General features: G+C 44.5%; 1 pseudogene; it reads left to right on the top strand.

The window, feature by feature from the left end:
- The first annotated feature begins 3,398 nt into the window (after positions 1-3,398).
- Positions 3,399-7,430, top strand: LOC112224776 (annotated as a pseudogene).
- The last annotated feature ends 2,569 nt before the right edge of the window (positions 7,431-9,999 follow it).

Raw genomic sequence — 9,999 nt, 5'->3', positions numbered from 1 at the left:
TAAGAACCACGTGCACCTGGTAAACCAAAACAAGCTCTGTGCTCCTAGTGACCCGCCTGCTTTTTTCTGCTCACAGACTAAGTCCCCACTCCAACCTCCATGGCCTGAGTGCTGCCCCAAGTCTGAACGCCCCTGCTTGGACTCAGAGTGCCCTCCACCTTGTTAGAGGCCTCCTTGTGCACCTGGTGACCCTCCTGCTTTTATCCGCTAAGAGACTAAGACCCCAACCTCCACAGCCTGAGTGCTGCCCCTGAGTAACGTCCGGTGGTATCATCAGAGGCTTTTCTGTCTTACAAACTGGACATCAGTTGCTGCTACTAACCTTCTGCGGACTTTAGCTGTTTTTTGTGTTTTTATTTTTACACCCAATCGACATCAAGTGCCAGCGCAATACTTATAGGCTTGAGAACCAAATACCCCTTGCAGTATCTAGCGGCACCATCAACTGGGTGTCGGAAGAAGCAACAGAAAATAATCATCCCCTTTCAATCATTTGCTTGCACAGTCAGCCCTCCGGGAGAGAACCATAGGAACCACTTTTACCAGCGCTTCAATCGATATTCCTCACTTTGACATGAGGGGGTCACGGTCACCCAATGGGTGACTTTAGTGCGACAGGTGGGTACGCTCCTTTGAATTTCATCAAGTTGACATTCAGTGATCCGTGCCCAGTGGGAACCTAGGCTTCTTCCGTCCGTTTTATGGATCCGCAGCAAATCGATGAGTGTGGATGGTACTACCCACATCAGATGTAGGCTTCCCTCCCCAGACAAGCTGGAGATACCTCTCCCCACTTCGTAGGGCATGAGCCAGATCCATGCAATGCCCTATCACTGCAGGGCCAATGGGTTTAGTCTCCATCTCCAGTCAATTGAGCATAGAGGAGACTGCCCCACCTACAATGTGGGGGGCCGGCAGGCGCCGTAGTCTGGGGAGATCCGCGAGAAGGGCCTGGCGCGCGTCCAGAGTTTCCGCTGCCAACAATCGGACCCAACACCCCACCGGCCCGCCGACGGACAACACCCCAATGAACCCCTGCACGCAGCCGCTTGCGAAACCACACACGAGAGACAGCGAGAGGCCGCACAATGAACTTCCAATGGTGCCGAGGAGGGCGACAGAGCGACTGCACCCCTAGACCCGGCTTAAGCACCCCAGCCCGACTGACCCAGCCCTTAGAGCCAATCCTTCTCCCGAAGTTACGGATCTTTTTTGTCAACTTCCCTTACCTACATTGTTATTTTTTTAAATTTCACCTTTATTTAACCAGGTAAGCTAGTTGAGAACAAGTTCTCATTTACAACTGCGACCTGGCCAAGATAAAGCAAAGCAGTGCGACAGAAACAAGAATACAGAGTTACACATGGAATAAACAAGCGTACAGTCAACACAATAGAAAAAAATAGTCTATATACAGTGTGTGGAAATGGCATGAGGTATGGCAATAAATAGGCCATAGTAGCAAAGTAATTTCAATTTAGCAGATTAACACTGGAGCAATAGATGAGCAGATGATGGTGTGTAAGTAGAGATACTGGTGTGCAAAAGAGCAGCACAGTAAATAAAAACAAAATGGGGATGAGGTAGGGAGATTGGGTGTGCTATTTACAGATGGACTATGTACAGCTGCAGCGATTGGTTAGCTGCTCAGATAGCTGATGTTTAAAGTTAGTGAGGGGAATGTAAGTCTCCAGCTTCAGCGATTTTTGCAATTCGTTCCAGTCACTGGCAGCAGAGAACTAGAAGGAAAGGCGGCCAAACGAGGGGTTGGCTTTGGGGATGACCAGTGAGATATACCTGCTGGAGCGCGGGTGTTATCGTGACAAGTGAGCTGAGATAAGGCAGAGCTTTACCTAGCATAGACTTGCAGATGACCTGGAGCCAGTGGGTCTGGCGACAAATATGTAGCGAGGGCCAGCTGACTAGAGCATACAAGTCGCAGTGGTGGGTGGTATATGGGGCTTTGGTAACAAAACGGATGCAGTCTTGAGTATTGGAAGTTATTTTGTAGATGACATCACCGAAGTCTAGGATCGGTAGGATAGTCAGTTTTACTTGGTTAAGTTTGGCGGCGTGAGTGAAGGAGGCTTTGTTGCGAAATAGAAAGCCGACTCTAGATTTGATTTTGGATTGGAGATGTTTGATATGAGTCTGGAAGGAGAGTTTACAGTCTAACTGGACACCTATGTATTTGTAATTGACCATGTATTCTAGGTCAGAACCGTCCAGAGTAGTGATGCTAGTCGGGCGGGCGAGTGCAGGCAGCGAACGGTTGAAAAGCATGCATTTGGTTTTGCTAGCGTTTAAGAGCAGTTGGAGGCCACGGAAGGAGTGTTGTATGGCATTGAAGCTCGTTTGGAGGTTAGTTAACACAGTGTCCAAAGAAGGGTCAGATGTACAGAATGGTGTTGTCTGTGTAGAGGTGGATAAGGGAATCACCTGCAGCAAGAGCGACATTGTTGATATATACAGAGAAAAGAGTCGGCCCGAGAATTAAACCCTGTGGTACCCCCATAGAGACTGCCAGAGGTCCAGACAACAGGCCCTCCGATTTTACACACTGAACTTAATCTGCGAAGTAGTTGGTGAACCAGGCGAGGCAGTCATTTGAGAAACCAAGGCTATTGAGTCTTCCAATAAGAATGTGGTGATTGACAGAGTCGAAAGCCTTGGCCAGGTCGATGAAGATGGCTGCACAGTACTGTCTTTTATCGATGGCGGTTATGATATCGTTTAGTACCTTGAGCGTGGCTGAGGTGCACCCGTGACCAGCTCGGAAACCGGATTGCACAGTGGAGAAGGTACATTGGGATTCGAAATGGTCAGTGATCTGTTTATTAACCTGGCTTTCGAATACTTTAGAAAGGCTGGGCAGGATGGATATAGCTCTGTAACAGTTTGGGTCTAGAGTGTCACCCCCTTTGAAGAGAGGGATGACCGCGGCAGCTTTCCAATCTTTAGGGATCTCGGACAAAATGAGAGGTTGAACAGAGTGGTAATAGGGGTTGCAACAATGGCGGCGGATAATTTTAGAAATAGAGGGTCTAGCCCAGCTGATTTGTACGGGTCCACTTTTTGCAGCTCTTTCAGAACATCTGCAATCTGGATTTGGGTGAAGGAGAAGCTGGGGAGGCTCAGGCAAGTAGCTTCGAGGCGTGCGGAGCTGTTGGCCGGGGTTAGGGTAGCCAGGAGGAAAGCATCGCTAGCCGTAGAGAAATACTTACTGACATTTTCGATTATCATGGATTTATCTCGTGGTGACCGTGTCGCCTAGCCTCAGTGCAATAGGCAGCTGGGAGGAGGTGCTCTTGTTCTCCAAGGACTTTACAGTGTCCCAAAACTTTTTGGAGTTAGAGCTACATGCCAGAGGCTGTTCACCTTGGAGGCCTGCTGCGGATATGGGTACTGCCCGGCATGAGATTTAAACCCTATCCCCCGGATTTTCAAGGGCCAGGGAGAGCTCACCAGATGCCGCCGAAACCACAACGCTTTCTAGGGCTTGAGCCCCTCTCGAGGGGCGAACCCATTCCAGGACGCCCTGCCCTTCACAAAGAAAAGAGAACTCTCCCCGGGGCTCCCGCCAGATTCTCTGGGATCGGTCGCGTTACCACACTGGATGCCTCGCGGCGTCAGTCCGTGTGTCTCACCCTGATCTGGTTCACCTATCCTTGTGATTGTCTCCACCCCCTCCAGGTGTCGCTTATTATCCCCAATGTATACATCCCTATGTTTCCTATCTCTCTGTGCCAGTTCGTCTTGTTTGCCAAGTCAACCAGCGTTTTTCCTTGCTCCTACTTTTCCCAGTCTCTGTTTGTTTCTAGTCCTCCTGGTTTCGACCCTTGCCTGTCCTGACTCTGAACCCGCCTGCCTGACCACTCTGCCTGTTTCTGACCCCTGCCTGGCTTGACCTCGACTGCCTATTGCCTGGTACTGTTTGGATTCTGACCTGGTTTATGAACTCTCGCCTGTCCCCGACCTGCCTTTGCCATTAATAATTATCGGCGCTCAACCACCTGCCTCCTATGTCTGCATTTGGGTCTCACCTTGTGCCCTTATACTGTGGACATTCTGAAAGTAGTTTGAGGTCAGTGGGTCACATTACCAAGGAGATATTTAAATTTGAAAGTTTGAAATATTCATGTAAAATAGTGTGAGATGAAAATGGACAAACTAAAGGGTGTGCAATATAGAAGGGTAGTCGGACATTCTGAAAGTAGTTTGAGGTCAGTAGGTCACATGACCAAGAAACTATTGAAATTAGAAACATTGAAAAACATTGAAAGCTTGTAAAAACGTGTGAGATGAAAATGGACAAACAAAAGGGTGTGCAATGTGTAGGCCCACTGAGTGTACATTCTGAACTGTTTGAAGTCAGTAGGTCACATGACCAAGGAGTTATTGAAATGTTGAATTTAGAAAAAATGTAAAATGTGAGTTATGAAAATGGACAAACAAAAGGGTGTGCAATGTGTAGGCCCACTGAGGGTATATTCTGAATCTTGTTTGAAGTTAGGTCACATGACCAAGGAGCTATTGAAATTCAAATGTAAAAAGAAGTTTGTACTTTGTTTACACTCTAACTAATTCAATTAGGAATACAAAATGCTGTTCACATTTCCACATTTTTATTAGCTTTGGAAAGTGAATTAATGTCCAAATCGTGTGCAATTTTTCTAACATCATGACACTTATTTGGAGTCTGTGGCTCAAGTGGTTTGAAAGCGCGAATATCCAACTTGAAACTGTCTTTACATTGGTTCTCGTTTGACATAGAGGATGTGTGGTTTAAGAATAACGTTCGAGGAGTTGGTAGACGCACGTCGCTTTAATCGAACGATAGGCTTTTTTTCTGTCTTATCAGTTTTGCTGTCATTTGACGAAGTGGTTCTCCCGACTTCAGTTTTACATTATGTATGAGGGATATGCGGTGACACCATATGCGCAGAAGCCGCTGCATTGTTACAATTGTAAAAAGTTTGGACACTTGGCAAGTGTTTTGTCTAAGGAATAAATATGCAGTAGTTGAAGGGCCAGATGAAACATGCCGCTGTAATTGTGATTGGAATCACGTTCCCGGAGTGCCCTGTAAGGATGGAGGTTGCAGTAGCTAGGATCAGGGCGATCCAGCAGGTCTCTTATGTGAAGGCAGTGAAAATAGCTGAAGGAGTGAGTAGAGATTAGATGCTATTGGATGTCTCCACAATTTGCAGTTAATGCAATGCAGGAGAAGGATCCCGACACACTAACAGTGAAGACGGACTTTTGCGTTTATAGCGCAAGTGATACATTGCACTAGTCAAACTAATAAAAACAATCTAATTAGCGAGATATTGTGAATGCGACAAATAGATTTCTGGATCTCCAGGACTTTACAGCTGAAATGTTATAGGGAGTACTGAATGAAGAGGTTCCCCTCTCCCAGTTTCCCGAGCCTGTGTTGGGATCTGAATAGACATCTAAATCCGACTGAAGGAGTTTTTTTGTGTTTTTGTTTGAAATTCAGGGTAGTAGTGTGAATTTGCTTAGTGATTTTCTTTAGATTTTTGATAATTAATATGAATTTGTTAATCCAAAACATTTTGCTTTTGGGGATTTTTTTACTACCCTGTACAGTAGGTGTCAGCAATTCACCTTATGAGTGGTCTTTGTTGTTTTTCCAGTCAACGTTCACCTGGATCGGGTGCAAGCAGGCTGGGAGAAGACAAGTGGCCCGTACCAAGTCGAGGCTTGCGGATCACTATGGGATCTTCAAGGATCTGTTCCCCATGGCCTACTTCGTCCCCCGGGTCAGCTACGACCAAGACAGCTCAGCACAAGTACATTATGGGAATCACTTGATGCCCAAAGAGGTAAGATAAATGGATCATAGGGCATACAGTAGTTTTTATGAAAGATACAATAACTGTTGCCGTATCTTTGTTCAGATCAGTTTTTAGCTCTCTGAATCCTGCATGGCTCTTCTATTTCACCTGCCCTCCTCTGTGTGTGACAGGCTTCTGTAGCACCTCAGGTCAGTTTTGTGGCAGAGTAGGGCTCCCTATGGACACTGCTGCGCACCAGCCCAGGCAAGACACTCATACACCATTTGAGAATACGAGTTTTGTAATCCAGTTCTTAACATGTCCACATGGTGACACTGTGTCCTCATACGAATGTATGACTAAAGAAATATTTACTGAATGATTCCTTCATTTCAGATGAGCATCTGCTGGATAGTGAAGGGGAGTGTGTGCACTGGCTGGTGTGAGTATTGCAATAATGATTATTGTATTGTGCTTTTGTCAAACTTGTAAGGGATTTACATTTTCTGGGGGTAAGGGCAATTCCACAGTAACAGAATAATGCGGAGACTGATTTTACACTTTCAAAAAAAAAAAGCCAAACAAAAACCCATGATTGCAAGTTAAACAAACCATACAATTCTATGCACAAGTATGACTTAATTTCCACAAAAAATGTTACAAAAACACATTTACTTGAACAGTGCAGATGCAAAGTTTGGTAACATTATGGCAGTACCAACAGCACAAACTGTCATTCTGTTATCAAACTTTGCATCTGCACTGTCCTTCGTGTGTTTATGTAAAAATGTTGGTGAAAATGTTTAAAAGTAATCCTTGTGCATAGTTGTATGGTTTGTTTAACTTTGCAGTGTCTCAACATCACTGTTACTGTGGAATTGCCCGTAACGAAATCCTTCCACCACCAATATGATAATCTGTTTTTAATTTATATAGATTAGTTTAATTACCATCAGAAAATGACGACAAAAAAAGCGAGCAATTGACATCCTCTCCTTGTTTCCAGTGGGAACATCCCAGGTGGGGCTGTGACGGCAGGAGAGGACCTGTCAATATCTGGCCCCGATCCCTGCCAAGGCTACTGGCTTTAACCACTTTGTCTACATCATGTTCAGACAGGAAGGAACCATCAACTTCCATGAAGACATCTGACCATCACCATGGTGACTAACAGGACATACAAGTATCATTTGTGCTCCATGACCACCATCCATCTGTTCATTTCACACTAACACGCTTCCCCCCCTCTCTGCTCCTCGAGTGCATCTCTGTCACAGCGGATATTTAAGACTGTAGATTTCTACAGGAAGCACCAGGACCGCATGACTCCAGCAGACCTCTCTCTCTTCCAGGGTTGGAGAGTCATGCTTTACAGGATGGTAGGAAGTCACAGGATTGCTGTAGGGGTGGAGATCTTTGGATTAGGCATCAAGGGGGTTGAGGTCAAGGGAGAAACAATGGTTTTACACTATCACTTCGTCTTCCTGTTGAACCATAAAATATGTAAGGATTGGAAGGACTGGAGAAGTTCCCACATTGGAGTATATATACACTTGTGGTGGTGGAAACATTTTTTGTCTGAATGCAGCTGTATCGACCCTCTAGGCATAATAAACTTGGTTAAGCGTTCATAGTGTCCGTTGAGTTTTTTTACTGAGAATTACAACATAACACTCTTAAGCCATCCCTTTAAATATGGTGTACCTTTATTAGAATTGTTGACCGACTCACTAGAATACATTGAGAGAACTGGTTCAGAATATAAGGATCAATTAAAGAAAGCCTTTATACACCTTGGCTTATTCCACATTGTTACAGCCTGAATTTAAAATGGATTAAATTGATCTACACACACAGAATAAATTTGAGCAAATTTATTCTATGAAATACAGATCTCATTTATGTAAGTATTCACACCCCAGAGTCAATGCTTTGTAGAAGCACCATTGGCCGCGATTACAGCAGGGAGTCTTTACACACCTGGATTGTGTAATATTTGCCCATTTATTAAAACAATTCTTCAAGCTCTGTCAAATTTGTTGTTGATCATTGCTAGACAACCATTTTCAGGTTTTGCCATATTTTAAGTAGATTTAAGTCAAAACTAACTCGGCCACATTCAACGTCAGGGTAAACAACTCCAGTGTAGATTTGGCTTCGTTTTAGATTATTGTGCTATTGAGAAATGTATCTCCCAGTGTATAGTGGAAAGCAGTGGAAAATGGGTGTGCCTGCATTTTTTGTATCCTGGAAACTTTCTAATCCTTAATGATTCCAAGCATACCTATAACATGATTTCAGTGGCATTGTTAACCAACACACCCCACAAAGAAAATAATTAAAAACAGGTTCAGCACCTCAAGAGTTATATTTGGTGAAAGGCTCAGCACATGCATACTCAGCTTGACTGGCTCTCGTTCAGGAAATTGAGAAATAAGTGCACTCAGCTATCCAGAAGGCTAAAGTTAGTTATTTTAAGGCGCAGTTCCCCCAGCCCTTCTAATGCGTCTAGCCCCGATGCTCCTCCCTCTTTTTCCCCTGCCCCGCTATAAAGTTTCTCCCTGCAGGGAGTCTTAGGTGCTTAAGGAGCTCCTTAAACTTGACCCCCAAAAACCATCTGGGTCAAATAGTTTAGATCCTTTCTTCTTTAAGATTGCAGCTCCTATCATTGCCGAGCCTGTCTCTCCTCTCTGGGAAGGTTCCCATTGCTTAGATGGCAGCCACGGTGTGTCCTTTATTTAAAGGGGGAGATCAAACTGATCCTAACTGTTATAGGCCAATATACACCACTGCTACTCTCTTATCTATGCATAGTCACTTTAATAACTACCTACATATTACCTTGACTAACTGGTGCCCCTGCATATTGACTCTGTACCGGTACCCCCCTGTATATAGTCTCGCTATTGTTATTTTACTGCTGCGCTTTAATTACTTGTTCATTTTCTTTTAAAATGTATAGAAATAAAAGTATTAAACTGCATTGTTGGTTAGGGGCTCGTAACTAAGCATTTCACTGTAAGGTGTTGTATTTGGTGCATGTGACTAATACATGCATACTCCGCTTGACTGGCTCTCGTTCAGGAAATTGAGAAATAAGTGCACTCCGCTATCCAGAAGGCTAAAGTTAGTTGTGACTAATACATTGATTTGAATATACATCTTGCTCTGTTTATCAAAAGTGTTGGAAAAACTTGTCAACAATCAACTGACTGGCTTTTTTAAACCTTTATTTAACTAGGCAAGTCAGTTAAGAACATGACGGCCTACCGGGGAACAGTGGGTTAATTGCCTTGTTCAGGGGCAGAACGACAGATTTTTACCTTGTCAGCTCGGAGGGATTCGATCCAGCAACCTTTCGGATACTGGCACAATGCTCTAACCTCTAGGCTACCTGCTGCTATTTTATTGACTTGGTCAAAGCTTTTGATATGGTAGACCATTCCATTCTTGTGGGTTAGCTAAGGAGAATTGGTGTCTCTGAGGGATCTTTGGCCTGGTTTGCTAACTACCTCAGAGTTAATTTATTTTATCTTTATTTAACTAGGCAAGTCGGTTAAGAACAAATTCTTAATTTCAATGACGGCCTAGGAACAGCAGGTTAACTGCCTTGTTCAGGGGCAGAACAACATTTTTACCTTGTCAGCTTGGGGAGTCGATCTTTCAACCTTTCGGTTACTTTTCCAATGCTCTAACCACTAGGCCACCTGCCACCCCAAGAGTGCAATGTGTAAAGTCAGAACATCTGCTGTCTCAGCCACTGTCTGTCACCAAGGGGGTACACCAAGGCTCGATCCTAGGCCCCACACTCTTCTAAATTTACAGCAACAACATAGGTCAGGCAGTAGGACACTCTCTCATCCGTTTATATGAAGATGATAGACTTGTACTCAGCTGGCCACTCCCCGGATTTTGTGTTAAACGCATGCATTTCCCGCTGTGTAAACACATTCCAAATAGGATCAGGATAACTCCTGATAATGTTGGGTAGCTGATATTCAGAGCAAAATAGATTAGTCACAGGAATCGGGACTAATAAAGACAATGCAACAGTCTGTTTTACAAATGTGGGCCTAACACATGGATGGGCATTCATAAAATTGAATTGTAACACCCTAGTAAGCACGGACCGACGCCAACGTCTTTTTTTGGTCCTGTCTGGACTAGCCAGACCGGCCTTGATTTGAACGTCCACAAA

Source organism: Oncorhynchus tshawytscha, linkage group LG25 (assembly GCF_018296145.1).
Source record: "Oncorhynchus tshawytscha isolate Ot180627B linkage group LG25, Otsh_v2.0, whole genome shotgun sequence".
Lineage (NCBI taxonomy): Eukaryota > Metazoa > Chordata > Actinopteri > Salmoniformes > Salmonidae > Oncorhynchus > Oncorhynchus tshawytscha.
The sequence above is the reverse complement of the archived record's forward strand: the minus strand, read 5'-3'. Positions and strand labels throughout refer to the sequence as shown.